This window comes from Meles meles, chromosome 1, assembly GCF_922984935.1.
Source record: "Meles meles chromosome 1, mMelMel3.1 paternal haplotype, whole genome shotgun sequence".
Classification (NCBI taxonomy): Eukaryota; Metazoa; Chordata; class Mammalia; order Carnivora; family Mustelidae; genus Meles; species Meles meles.
This window is the reverse complement of record NC_060066.1, coordinates 29,107,813-29,123,294: the sequence shown is the minus strand read 5'-3', so window position 1 is coordinate 29,123,294 and position 15,482 is coordinate 29,107,813. Positions and strand designations below refer to the sequence as shown.

At 40.8% G+C, this 15,482-nt stretch overlaps 1 protein-coding gene across 1 annotated transcript in view; it reads right to left on the bottom strand.

Moving 5' to 3' along the window:
• Positions 1-2,632, bottom strand: part of SYBU (syntabulin) — a 114,378-nt gene extending 111,746 nt beyond the window's left edge. Inside the window, exon 1 of the mRNA XM_046000981.1 lies at positions 2,570-2,632. The gene's annotated coding sequence lies outside the window, so the exon portion shown is untranslated. The remainder of the gene's footprint in view (positions 1-2,569) is intronic.
• Positions 2,633-15,482: the final 12,850 nt, after the last annotated feature.

Genomic DNA, 15,482 nt, shown 5'->3' with positions numbered 1-15,482 from the left:
TGCTAAGTAAAGGAAAGACCAACTGTAGAGCCAAGACCACAGTATTTCTTTTTTTCTAGGAAAAAAAAAGAGGAAAAACACCTGACTTATTTTAGTGCAGTAACTACTTAAAGGAGACACTTCTCCCTATTTTCTGAAATTTTAAATAAATTACCTTAAATTGCTGTCTCTTGCTAAGATGCTATCTAGCATTTCCAGGATATACGGATATCCTAGCATGAGCAGATATACATTAGGAGTGTACAGGTTTTTTAAAAATATCAAATGAATGGGGCACCTGGGTGGCTCAGTGGGTTAAGCCTCTGCCTTCAGCTCAGGTCATGATCTCAGGGCCCCGGGATCTAGCCCCACATCAGGCTCTCTGCTTAGCGGAGAGCCTGCTCCCCACCCCACCCCGATTCCTGCTGCTGTGCCTACTTGTGACCTCTCTCTCTCTCTGTGTCAAATGAATGAATAAAATCTTTTAAAAAAAATCAAATGAGCAAATATGCAGGCATTAGTTTGTATCACATACATAAAATAGCATATACAGCATAAAAAGGTATTTTGTGTACAACTCAGAGTTAGCAAAATAGTCAATATTGAATTTTGAAGTACTTAAAACTGTTTTTAAAAAAGACTTTTTATTTTGAGAAAATTACAGATTCATAGGAGGCTGCTTAGACAGTATAGAAGTCCATATATCCTTCACCCAGTTTCCCCCAATGACTGTATTTTACATAACTACAGTATAAAATGAAATCTAGGAGGCTGACATTAGTCCAATGTGTACACAGCTGATATTTTATCACATTTGCGGATTCATATAACTACCATCACAATCAAGATACACAGCTATTCCATTATCCCAAAGATCTCCTTCATGACACCTCTTTGTAATCACAGACCTCTTCACCCCATCTCTAAGACTTGCCAATCGCTAGTCTGTGAAATTACTTATTTATGCTTATCTTACACATTTTTAGTAAAATATGGGAAAACCACAGGACTGGGTGTTAGGAGGTGGTTGGTTCTAAGTTTGCCACTGGTTAGTTCATGTCCTTAAACAACTCACTTACTCTCTATAGACTCAGTAGCTCATCTACAAAAATGAAAATTTGGGGGCACCTGGGTGGCTCAGTGGGTTAAGCCTCTGCCTTCGGCTCAGGTCATGATCTCAGGGTCCTGGGATCAAGCCCGGCATCAGGCTCTCTGCTCGGCAGGGAGCCTGCTTCCCCCTCTCTCTCTCAGTCTGCCTCTCTGTCAAATAAATAAATTAAAAAAAAAAATGAAAATTTGGACTCTGATTTTTTTTAGAGAACCTGCATTTAAGAACTGTTCTCAATCATATTATTTTAAAGATTATTAAATGCAAATGAAGAAATCATGATTTAAATATGTGTAGATCAACAAAGATTGAATGTATTTAAATGTATTCTGCACTAAAATAGTGTCATTGTCAAGCAACTAACCAAAAGCTGCATTATGAAAATATACTGCTGCTCTAAAATCTGAAGCAAATAAAAACATGATCTGTCTTGGACCCATCTCTCAAGGGGACGGGCTCCTGTTCTTCCAAATGTACAGGTGGAGAAAACCTGGCACTGGGATTGCTTGACTCCCTTTGCTCCCAAGAGCATCCATGGGGAAGAGGAAGCAAACATCCCTAAAATGTGCCTGGCAATGCATCTGAGTGGGCAGTGCTGCAGAAACTTCGAGTTGAAGATTCTGAATCTTGGGGTTCACATTTGGCCCTTTTCTGAGAAGGGAGTTTGAGACACAAGCAGATCGTTGCTTCGCTGCCCAGGGTCTGGGGTCAGGGCCAGAGGACCTGCAAGGAACCTAGCAGTGGAGTTTCCTGCTTTCTCAGAGATCACTCCTTGCTCCACACTTCAGAACGGGATAAAAATAACAGGAAAGCCCTTTTCCGCAAGTGACTCCTTCCATTTAAAGCTTTAGGAATCTCTTCCCAATCACCACTTTAAGCATACCGATCTCTTTCTCTACAATTTACTCCTCTTAATTTGAACCTGTTGATGCCTCCCCGCATGAGGGCATGTTGAACACATCAGCTGAGTCCTTCCACAACATACTGAAGAAAATTCCGTCCTCCCTCTTCACCTCGAATAATCCGCATGAAATAATCCCCAAGGAAGCAGAAACTTTTAAAGTGTCGTCTGGGGACTCTGGGCCATCCATGTCTTTCGAGAGATCTACCGAGGCTTTCTTTTTGGATAACACTAATTCTTTACCGAATCTTCTTTATCAAAAGGCACCGTTTCCAAGCTCCACTCTCGAGGACGACTAGTAAAGAGGAGATCCAAAACCTATGGCCTGGTCAACCCTGCCTGCTGTGACGAGGAGTCTAGCCCAACCACCTCAATGACCAATGAAACTGGGACACTGTCACCTTCATCCCTCTGCTGAGAGTCCCCATTTTCCACGACCCCCTTCTGTGGGTCCCCGAGCGCCCTGATACCCCACCTCCCCCACGCTGGTCTGGAGTATCCTTCTCCGCTCTCCTTGGACCCAAGAGGACTAGTCGCTCACGATCACTGGCACTGGAACCCGCGCCGACGCCCGGTCTTACCCTCTCTCTCCCAGAAGGGGCCCATCGCCTCGTCCAGGAGGAGGCATCCACGCGAGCTCGCGAGGCCGGGGTCCGGCTGGCCCGGGGTCGGGTGCGCAAGCGACCGGGTGGGGCCGCCGGTGCGCGCTCAGGCTCCGGGAGCCGGGCCCGGCCCGCTCCGCCCGCGCCAGCCCGGGCCGGACACGTGGTGCCTGGGCCGCCCGCGCTCTCGGGACCCGCGGTGCCGGGTCCTCAGCCGCCGGTTCGGCCGCCGCAGGAGCCGCGGACGTCGTGAGGGGAAGGGCGGGGACCGAAAGGGTCGGTGCCGGGAGGTGGGGCGCCGCGACGTGGGCGCCGTGAGGGCCGCGCGCGGGGGGCCTGCTTCCGCAGTTCGCGCCGTGGGGCTCCGTCCGGGTCCGCCGAGGCGAGCGGATGGTGTCGTAGCTTCTTCCGAGCCACCTGGGGCGGCGGGCGGCGCACTCCGAGGCTCCGGGTTCCCGCGGGTTGAAGGGAAGGGCTGCGGGCCGGAGGGTCCGCTTGCACAACCCCCTCCTCGCGCCCGCCGGGGTCCGGGAGCAGCGGCGAGCCTGGGGCCGGCCTCCGCCTCGCGCTCCTCGCCCACCCCAGTAAACAGTGTCCTGTCCCCCGGTGGAGATGCCAACCACTGAACGTGGACCCGAGCTCCCCTTTAGGACAGTCTCTCCCGGGAAAATTCCTCCCGCGACCACAGCCTGTCGTCTGGGGAAAGCGAAGGAGACACTGCTCAAAACTGGGGACGGAGACTTTCCTGAAGCCACGGCTCTTTCCGACTTCGCCAGTGACCTTGGACGCCTCTTCTAAATAAGGTGTCTCTTGAATTTCCTGATTCTGGGGATAAACGTGGCTATTCATTTTCTAACTCTAAGTAATAGCGACTGGGTTAAAAACAAACAAAAAACAAAGCAAACAAAAAACTACTCCAGACATTTTTAATAACAAGTGCAATATACGTACAATTTGTACTGACTTTAGGAGAGACTGAAGGAAACCTTAAGACCGGGAAGAAAACCGTTCTGATTTATTAGTACAAATGCAAAACTAATTCATCAGCCCCTCTACCTGCTTTTCTGGGAAGGTAGGTTTGAAGAAATTGGCGGGAAGATACTTTGCTCAGAATTGCCAGAGCCCCACGGAGCCCCATCCAGAACATGCAGCTTTACTAAAGTCTCATGATGAAACCGATTTTATCATTCTGCCCTACCATAGCTGAGGGTCAAAGGGCAGCCACCACAGTTTGGCTCAGGGCCCTTCTTGGTGAGTTTCTGGATATGTTATTTGTTTACTCTTAGATCAGTCTTCATTTTTACCCCTAAAAGGAGCTTTCTTCGCAGAAGAGTGCTTCTGAAGAGTAGCACGCCGGTTGTCCTTACCCTGACTGCCTTCTCCTTTCCCTGGCTCCCCTTCTCACCATATTCATTAGAGTTTAGCACATATAGTCAGCGTAAGGTATAACAGACTTCTAAATATGTGTGAGAGAACTCTGTACGGTTGAAACACAGTCTCACGTTTACTTGGCTAATGTGAAATGCATGGAACATTTTATTCTGTTGTCTCAGCTCATTTTCCTTTGGTTTATCTTCTATTTCTGTCTGATCATAAGGCTCAGGCTTTAAGATTTCTTCTCTGTTATATTTTTTAAGTCTTGGAAAGGCCCTCTTTCTTGAAAAATGAAGATTCATAGCATAATGGAACCTCATCCCAACAGGAATTTTTCTTTTACCCAATCTTGACTTTACTAGATGGTAGTTTGTACCTTGTGATCCCACCCTCTTCGCCTCCATTCAAGGTCCTATCAGTGATGTAAGCCTCCTTTGACCTTCAACAGAGATAAATTTGTCCCTATGGCTTCTCCTCAAGACTGCTGTCTATACCAGCATTTTCTTCACTTTCTTGGTTTATGGTCTTTTGGGACAGTATCCTAGAAATTTGTTTTTTTTTTTTTCTCTTACTTCTTCTCACAATCCAGGCTTCCAGGTCCTTTGCATCAGACATTCCTGCATTCTTCCCACTGAATCCCTCTTTGTTCTTTCTAAGATTGTTTTGAAGCTAAAAAGGGAAGTGCCTGGAAAGTGCTTTGGAAAAACAGGACTATCGGTTAAAGATAACCAGTCTCATGACCCTGCAGGTTTACAACTTCCTTTAAAACAGGGATTTCCACTGATTTGGAAGGAAATGTTATTAGATTTTTATTCTGAAGCCTTCAGAGCATACGGAGTGTGTGTGTCACACACATGAGGTAAAATGGAAGGATCGAGGGTGGGGAAAGGAGTGGGGAAGTGGGGAAGAGGGAGGGGTGGATGTGGTTCTGATGCGGAGTTTCTGAGTGGGAAGTCTCCAATGGACTGCAAGAGGGGAAGAAGAGAAAGGAAAGTCCTGTCAGGAATGCATTTCATCAGAATGGGCCTAGTACTGGCTGCCATGGAATAAAATTGTCCGTAAGAACTTAGTTTCTTCTCATTGTCAGTATATATCCTCCATAATGCATGTTCTGTAAGTTGACCCTCTGAAGGCAAACACACAGGTAATATCTCTAGACAGTCATCAAACCATCAACTACTTAACTCAAGCTTTCCCGGATATATTGCAAGAGTACAAGATAATTGTAGGAACTGTGTAGAATTCATTTTAGAAGGAAAGTTTAAATGGAGATGTCTATAGGGTCTTGGAGATCAAGGAGACCTTAAAAGATAATCTAATGTAGCTTTTGAGATGTTACATTAATCATGCTTTTCAGTTCTTGAGTTCTCTGTTTCTTTTGTCTGGCACAGAAGTCCTCCTCAAAACTCGTAAGTATGGGGCACCTGGGTGGCTCAGTGGGTTAAGCCGCTGCCTTCGGCTCAGGTCATGATCTCAGGGTCCTGGGATGGAGTCCCGCATCGGGCTCTCTGCTCAGCAGGGAGCCTGCTTCCCTCTCTCTCTCTCTGCCTGCCTCTCTATCTACTTGTGATCCCTCTCTGTCAAATAAATAAATAAAATCTTAAAAAAAAAAAACAAAAAAAAACCTCGTAAGTATGCAAGCCAGGGCATTCTTCATGGCTACTTAAAAAAAAAAAAAAATCCTCTTCCTTACCTAGTCGTTTCTTCCCAGATCCTAGATTTGAATTAGACTAGAGAAAATTCTCCTTTCATTTCTCTAGAACTGAATATATTAAAAAGCTAGCTCACAGGTGGGAGGATTCAGTGGGTGCCCAGAAGCTACATGGTCTTATTAGAAGTTATAGGAAAATAAATTCACTTAAAGTATTGACAGAAAAATGTAAGCTTTTTTTTCCCCCCTGGGGCTAATGTGTAATTTTTTTTTGCTAAGACTATTTGAAGTCTAGTTTTTCACTGTTTTTATCAAAATATGTATAGCTAGTACCTGTCTATAATTAATTTAGTTGTTTGCAACATTGACCTAATACTGTATTCTAGGCCTATCTTGGTTTTCCTTTTCCCTTTCCATTTCCTTAAGGTTTATTTGTGAAAGTGTGATTAGATTGATATATTATTTCTCCAAGTGACCCAGATGAGGACGAGTTCTCATTTTTTGAGTGTGTACTGTATACCTGGCACCAACTTACATCATTTAATTTAATTTTACACTTCTCTTGAGAAGTAGTTTATCTTAGTACACTTTACTGATGGAGAAAAGGAGGCCCATGACTTGTTTACAGTGACAGATTATTCTGTATTCCTGTTTAACCACAGGGGCTTTCTGGAGGCAATGCCTTTACTCAAAGGAGTAAGTCAGACGGGAAAAGTGTTAGATGCTACTATAGGATGACAGGGAGTAGAGCTGGTCCTTGCTTCTCCACTCAACTAAAACATGCTAGAAGCTTTCTCTTTTCTTACAGAAAGGATGGGACTGGAGTCTAATCCAAACCGTTGGGAGACTTTCATTTCTCTAGAACTGAGTATATTAAAAAACTAGCTCACAGGTGGGAGGATTCAGTGGGTGCCCAGAAGCTACATGGTCCTATTAGAAGTTATAGGAAAATAAATTCACTTAAAGTGAATTTATTCTCTTTTCACTCACTTAAAGTGAATTATTTCACTCACTTAAAGTGAATTATTACTCTCTTGAATTATATGATTAATATTTATTGAAAAAAATTTGGAAAAAATCATTTATTATAACTCCTACATATACACCATGACTATAAAAACATTAAAGTATTAACCAATACAGATTGGTTAAATGAAATAAGATGTATGGTGAATTTGGTTAATTCATACATCCTCTCTGAGCTTATAGTTATTTATAAAACAAATTTTAAAAAACCAGAAATAATAAATGTAAGGCTCCAACAGTTTAGGTATCAAAGGAAATAATGAAAACAAAAGTGTTTTGAGAACTATGATTATGTATACATTATTGTATATGTCAGTAAGAAAAAAGCTAAATGGAAATCACATGGTGAATTGAAGAGGAAAGGAATATTTTATGTCAAGTAAACTTTGATCACAGAGTCATGAAGTTTTAGCATAAATGGGAAAATTACAGCTTATTTAGTTTCCCCCATTTGTAAATGAAGAAACAAATGTCACCCCCCCCCCCCCGAGTACATTGTCCAAAGTCAAAGCACATCCTAAAAAATATTTTTGGAAATTCTAAAATAAGACAGTGATATCATAGGAATAGGCAGAGTCATTGAGTACCTACTATATATCAGACACTATTTTAGATGCTGGGAATATAGGGGTGAACAAAACAGATTGCATTCCTGCCCTGAAAGAACTGATACTCTAATGGACAGGGTCAGTTAAAAGGTGTGTGAACAGACAGGCACTGACAAATGTTTAAAAGAAGTTGAAATAGCCAATGTGATAATGATGCCAAGGTTTTTGATCCTAGTAACTGAGTGGATGGGGGAGGATGGGGCAGGATGTGGTTGTGATGGTGGTTGCGATGGAGATGGGAGAAATGATTAGGTTCTGTTTAGGGCATATGAAATGTCAAATCATGATCAGGCATCCACGTGGAGCTGTGGAATGGAAATCTGAGCTCAAGGAAGAGGTCCAGGCTGGAGAGAAACATTTGAGAGTCTTTAACACATAGACTGCCTCCAAGCCATGGGGTTAAAAGAAGAAAAAGGAGGGGGGGGGATAATTTGTTTCTATGTAAAGAGCTTTCTTGGTCAGGTTGCTGTGTGAGCAGGGTGATTTAAATATGTCTTAGCTTGTCCACTCAACCTAAAGCCACCCAGAGCTGCTCAGCCATAGGCTAGGGGACTGTCACCATAGCAACAGTGTCCTGTTAAAGGGGTAGGGAATCTTTTTTCTCATTTTGAGGCTAGAGTCACGTCTACCATTTTAAAATGAAAGTGTTCATGACCACGCTATTATTCCTTTTATTAAGCCCCAAACGTGTCCCTCAAATCCATTTCAGGAACTGTTGTGATGAGGAGACTACCCGCTCCTCTGAAGAAATGGGTTTTCATTAGTGTATTATTTGTCCAGATAACCCTGACTTCAGAGCTGAACTTAAATGATGATGGCTTCATATATCTATTTGACGATATATACATAAGACCATTGCTCAATTTAGATTTTCTTATGGAAATTCTCCTGACAGTCTATTTTTTGCTTATTTTAAAATTTTTATGGAGTGTTAGAAAATTTATCTTTCATTGTTTTCACAGTACTCTTTATTTATTACTCTGGTAACTGTTGCTGTACTGTGCCAAAGGAAGTTTTTCTTGGGTAAAAGTTCTTTTAGAGGAAGAAATAATGAGACTAGAGATGACTGATTTCAGGTATAGTGTTTTCAAGGTGACGTCTGTGATGCCCCCTTAATGCCCCCAAGTATCCAGGTTTTACAATAACTTTATGTTCAACCTTTAGAGAATAAGTTCTATTAATCCAGCTCTGGATTTTCTTTGTAGGTCTGTTTTACTTTGAAAAGTAAAATCATACATGTTGTTATAGAAAGTTAAAAAAGAAGTAAGGCACCAAGAAGAAAACAATCATTTGTAATCTCTTACTCAAAGATAAATACTAGTAATATTTGTGTGCATGTTATCCCCATATAACTTTTAAAATAAAATAGAAACATACTGAATACACTGTCTTGTTAAATAATGCCTTTTTCTGATCACAAATTACCACATTATAGAAAATTTTAAAAATACGTATATGTAAAAAAACCAGAAAAATAATAATTACGTATTATCTTATTATCTGAGGTAGCCATTATGACAAATATTCCTACATTCTCGAGGAATATATGTATTTTATTTTTTATTTTAATGTTTTTAATGATTTTATTTATTTGATACAGCACACGTGCACATGTTGGGGGAGGCGGGATAGAGGAGACGCAGAGGGAGAAGGAGGGTCAGAGGGAGAGGGAGAAGCAGCCTCCCCATCAATCAGGGAGCCTGACGTGGGGCTCAATCCCAGGACTCTGAGATCATGACTTAACATGATGCTGAGCCAGAGCAGATGCTTAACAGATTGAGCCACCCAGATGCCCCTCAAAGAATACATGTATTTTATATGTAGACATATGTATGGTATATGTCTACATATTTTATGTTAAAGTGGGATTTCCTGTTTTGCAACTTAATTTTTCCACAGAATATCATTCATAATGTTGTGTTTTATTCTGCTTCACAATTATTTTAACAGTTTTACAGTATTACCTTTTATATAGCCACATGATGTAATTGTCCGCTAAAAATATAGTTACTCATGGACAGTGCCATGATTTCACGCAAAGGCGAGGGTTCATATCAAATTAAAATGAATGTCTTCAACGATTCCATGCGAGGTAGGTCAGGACAGTAGGCTATCAAGGTAATTTATAAGGGGAAAATATATAGTAAATGAACAAGTTTCTAAGATACAGGTCTGAAGGGATTCAGGCAGTCTCCCAGCTTGTTGGTGATGCATATATGAGCATAGGGTGTGATTGGGGCATTTTACGTCATTCAGCTGTAGTTAGAAAGGATGTTCAAAAGCTATTGAACAATGTTAAAGCACCAATGTATTTTGCACAGTATGCTTATACACACCTGCATAGATACGGATATAGACATAGAACATCATCACCAACTTGATGAGGTTTTTGGAAATCATGTTTTCAGTGTACAGAATATTTCAAACTGGCGCTGACCATGGAAGCCTGAATGGAAGAACACCCCAGGTAGTCATTCTTCCAGCAGATCAGAAACCAGGTTCGCATATTTTATGCAGCCTGTGTGGCTCTTTGAAAGTGTTAGGAATGAATTTCATAATGGAGTTCAGGGAGTAGTACTTGCTTCAGGGATATTTGGGGACTTATTAAAAATTCAGGTTTCTGGAGCCCACTTGACACCAAATAAATAAAATTGTCAGGATTAACACATTACCTAGGTGATTTGTATGGAAATAAAATTATTAGAATGGTAGGGAATTAATTTAGGGAACTAAGAAAAAAAGTGCCTGTAAACTTCTTAACATTAAGGATTTTTTTTCAAAGATTTTAATTTATTTATTTGAGAGAGAGCGAGTGCAAGCAGCGGTGGGGGACGGGAGGGTAGAAGGCAATAGGGTCCCGCTGAGCAGGGAGGCTCTCTGCTGATCAGGGAGCCTAATGTAGGACTTGATCTCAGGGTGCTGGCATCATGACCTGAGCTAAAGGCAGACACTTAACTGCCTGAGCCACCCAGGCACCCCACATTAGGGATTTTTTTGGTTCTTATATTTTCTCTGGCACCTAACACAGTGCCTGGCTCTGGGAGTGATAGATATTTATTACATTGACTATTTGTTTTAATACTTGCAATGTTGTTGTAAGTTCTTGCCCGCATATAGCATTTTTCTTCAGAACATCTTGTCATAACTTTTCAAACCACTCTTATAATCTTCGTGATTGTGTCATATAGTAAGAACTTAATGGTTGTTAACTGCATGAATGAGTAAAATAATGTGGGGTAACACCTACTCACCCTTACCTCAGAGTGGTGTGCTATCCTCAATTACCTGGGATGCTGCCTTATGTCCCTGAAAGTATCACAGCTGGGAGTCAAACCTTCTGTGTTAAGTGTCTGCCAAAATTTCCACATGACCCTGGATGAGCAACTGCTGAGCCCTACTGACTTGGGCTTTGTAATCTATAAATAAAGAAAATTGCAGTGATTCAATGAGATAACACCAGTGAGGATACTTTGAAATCAGTAAAGTGCTTTGCAGAAGTAAGTTATTATTATTCTTATTTTCTCCATCAAGGTCATCCCCATCAAGAACTTTTCCACCTGCCTCAGTTCTAGGGAGAGCCGGTCCACTGTCCATTCACATGTGGTAAGCTTGGGGCAAGAGTATATTTAAGAAATTTGTGAATGTGACATCCTTAAGGGTCAGAGGTAGCCAATAAGTTGACCTGTGTCCACCATTTCACCTCTGGTATCCAAGACCAATGTCACTAAAGAATTACAGTCCTCTACTTTTTTTTTTCTTTATTTTTTTACTATGTTAGTCACTGTACAGTTCATCATTAGTTTTTGATGTAGTGTTCCATGATTCATTGTTTGCATATAACACCCAGTGCTCCATGCAATACGTGCCCTCCTTAATACCCATCACTGGGCCTCTACTTCTTATGTGCTCAGAAGTTGCCTCCTAAACTTTCTCAACCCAGTGCAGCCTCTGTGATTAATTGTCACTGACCTTTCAGGAGAACCTATTTGCCATCTCTGACGTAGGATAAATTTATATATAAGTATGGATGTATTAGATATGAGTTCCGCACATATTTTTTAGAGATACGAAATTTCATTTTATGTGTGAAGGATGTGTGGGCTGTGTATGTATATGTATTGCATGTGTTTATATGTAGATATAGAGGTATGTATTATTTGAGAAACAATATTGAGTATAACCTAAGACTGTGAGTGTTTGTATATGTGTAAATTAAAGAGAAACAAGAGAATATTAAGGCATCTTTTTAGCTAGGTGTTAACATTAAAAGGTCACAATAAAGTCTTGGGAAAGAAGTTGAAAGAACGATGTAAAGACTACGTAGGTATCCCAGCCATCAGCAAGTGTTACAGTCAGCCTCTCGGAATGGGCACCAGAATCAGATTTTCTATTTTATTGCTTGGAGAACCCCAGCAGGAGTCTTACCTCTTTGGAACAGGATACAAGTCTGAAAGATTTGGATAATTGGGCTTTACAATGTGATAATTGAGGGTTTAGTTCAGTGTAGTAGAAACACGAGTAGTCCTTTGGAAGAGTGTCTCAATTATATCTTTTAGTATCTTGCTGTAGTATTTCATGTCCTAAATGAATTGTTCCCTTCAAAAAAATTAGTTCACTTAGAGAGCATCTGCTAGTATGCCAGCCAGTACTAGATGCGAGATCAAAAACCCTGATCCCCCAAAGTTTAGATTAAAACATCTATGTGCTCCAATAGCAATTTTAATTTCTACTATCAAAATCCTATCACACTGTGTGACAATTGCCTGTGTCTCCCATTGAAGTATGGATTCCTATGACGCAGGGTTGATTTACTATTATATCTCTATTGGTTAAACCAGGGGTTGGCAAACTTTCTGTAAGGGTCAGATAATGAATATTTTAGGATCTGTAGACAATATATTCTCTGTCTCAGCTACTCAGTTTACTAGTGTAGTGACAAAAGCAGACATAGACAATATAAAAATGAGGGTATGACTGTGTTCTAATAAAACTTCATTCACAAAAGTCGGTGGGTTGAAATTTGTTCTCTATTACTTGGCATTTGGTCAAAGCTCAATAGATTTTTATTAGAAGTAGTAGTGGTATGTTAATTTTGTTGAATTCATAAATGAAAGTCTAATAAAACACAATGTTTGCTTTGATGGATCTTACATTCTACTGGAGATTAAAATGATCACAACATGGTATGAGAAGTCCTGTGATGGACCATGAGTGGTATATTATGGCAGCCCAGAAAATAGGCATCCTATGAACCTGGGGGAGTGGATTAGAAAAGTCTTCCTGGATGACTTTATTTTTTTTTATTTTTTTTTAAATAAAAAAGAATATAGAGAAGGCAAGAGGTAGAAAGGATGTTCTAGGCTAAGGGAATAGCTCCAGAACAAAGGCAGAGCAAAGTACAAGCCCATGACACATTTTGGAGACCTACCGGTGGTTCATTATGGGAGTCATAACTATGGAAGATGGTGTTGCAGTTGGGTTCTTCCCTCTAACCTCCTTGTCTATTTTCCTTTGGGACCTATTCCATCCTTTTTTTTTTTCTTTATTCTCTTGCTCTTACTGGTTCTTTCACCTTAGTGGATAAACATGCTCAAGTATTCTCTTTATTTAAAGCTGCTATTTCCATTTCTACTCTCACCACTACCACCATCATCACTGCCTGCATCATCACTGAAACCACCACCTCCCACCAGCATCTTCTCTGGCACCTTCACTATCTCTGCCACCGCTACCTCCTTCATCACCTTCAAGACCCCCACTGCCATGACCACCTTCATACCTGTCTTCTGCTACCTCCTCCACCATGATCACCACCATTGCCTTAGCCACAGGAAGACTTCCTTTCATGCTCCAGCCCTCTAAATCAGTCCTGGCATCTCCCTATTTCACAGACAACCTTCTCCAAAAAGTAGTATGCACTTGCTTTTTCCTCTTTAGCAGTCTGATTTGCTGTTCAGCCAACTACAACCTGGTTTCAGTTCTTGTCACCCCATTGAAATTGTTGATCATCATATTGCCACACTCAGTGGACTCTTTGGCCCTTAACATATTTGACCTCTCAGTGGCCTTTGTTTCTGTTTGAGTTTTGTAATGCTAAAACCTTGGGTCACCTCTTAATTTAATTTTTGTCTTCTTTTCAGTCCTCTCTGAAACCATCATCCTGTTACCTTTTAAATGTGGGTGTTTTCTTGGCTGTCCACTGAGCTCACAATCATTAGTCAACTGTGTGTGTAACCTCTCCTACTCAGTTCCTACCGACAGTAAGTAGTAACAAGGGGGTTTGTTGCAAGTGAGTAAGAAAACTTAGGCAAAGATGTGTTTGGCATAGGTGCTGGAGAAAATGAGAAAGGGAGTGGGCTAAGCTGTGCTGGTTGGAACAGGGATCCCCGTGGAAGTTGCAGATCTTAATTTTGTAATGTTTTGAACCCATTCAGTGATGTAGTATTTCCAGCACGCTAAGACTAGGGAAAAAAATGATTTGGTGGATATTTGGGTAGAAAAAAATGTATAAAATCCAAAAAAATTCATTGAATTCACTGGAACTTCTCTGGGACTGCTCCCTTTACTGATACCATATCCTCAAATGGTTAAGAATGTACAGCTACCAAAAAGCAGGAATCTCTAACCTATTTGTAGTTAGATCAACACATCCTTCTTGTTTGATGTGATAACTCTTTATTCTTTTTCTTTTTTTAAAAAATATTATTTATTTATTTATTGGACAGAGAGAGAAAGATCACAAGTAGGCAGAGCAGCAGGCAGAGAGAGAGGAGGAAGCAGGCTCCCCATTGAGCAGAGAGCCCGATTCTGGGCTCGATCTCAGGACCCTGAGATCATGACCTGAGCCGAAGGCAGAGGCTTAACCCACTGAGCCCCCATGATGTGATAACTCTTTATCCTACCCTTCCTTCATTTTCAGAGATGTTGTAAGTTTCATTTTTATTTTTAAAAAATTAATATGTAATCCAGTTAGATTTGTCTATAGCCTTTGACATAATCTTTATAGACTTTAAGATGATTTTTTAAATACTAAATTCTGGAAGAGACAAAATAAATTTTAATGTAAACATTTGGAGCTATCCCCCTAAAAAAGGGCCTCCCTTGTATCTTTAGAAGTGGTCTGAACCAGCTCATTCTTAACCGGCATCTTTATCTGACAATGCATGGATAATTGCATGTCTGAATTCACATGTGTTATTTGGTTTTCTAGTTCATGTTGCATTTTCTGTTGCATATCCTTGATATATTACATAAAATTATTAGAAGTCGGAGAGAATTACATTTTGGATGAAATCCAAATATTTTACTGTGGCGTTTCATTAGAGGTCCCCAGTCTCTCTCTCCAGCCACAACCTTCTCAACCTCACAACATATGCTCTAGCCATACTGAATTACTTCTGAATCTTCAGACGTGCCTTGTCTTCTCTTGCCAGCTTGCCCGTGCCTTGTCTTCTCTTGCCAGCTTGCCCGTGCCTTGTCTTCTCTTGCCAGCTTGCCCTTGCATGTGCTACTCGTTCACAGTAGATTACATTCTCTCTAATGAATTCCTGTGAACTTTTGTTTTTTTTCTTCTTTTTTTTAAAAGGTTTTATTTATTTATTTGACAGACAGAGATCACAAGTAGGCAGAGAGGCAGGCAGAGAGAGAGGAGAAAACAGGCTCCCTGCTGAGCAGAGAGTCCGATGCGGGGCTCGATCCCAGGACCCTGAGATCATGACCTGAGCCGAAGGCAGAGGCTTAACCCACTGAGCCACCCAGGCGCCCCTCCTGTGAACTTTTCAAAGCTTCTCCTTGGGATGTCTTTCTTGGCACCCTAATGTTAACTGTATCATAGGACTTCATGGATCACCCTGTAATAATTCCATCTTTCTTACTCCTGCTAGACAATAAGATCCTTGGAGACTCTGTTTTTGTCCTGATATAGTGCCTAGCACAGGGCTTGACAATTGAAGGCGTTCAGTAGTTGATATTCAGCTGAATGAATGAATGAATGAATGAATTTGTTTCATTCCGTATTTCATTTTTCTTTTTAAATCACATTACTCTTTTTCATATTTTTTCAATCATTTGTCACAGTTTCTCGAATAGAAAATTATGCTTTAATAATAGAATTTTAGAATAGAATGAAAAGAAAATTGTTTTAATAATACTTAGTATAAATATTTAATGTATTATATGTTATATTCCTATGTATTATTTTATTTTAATTATATCTTATGTATTATATATTTAT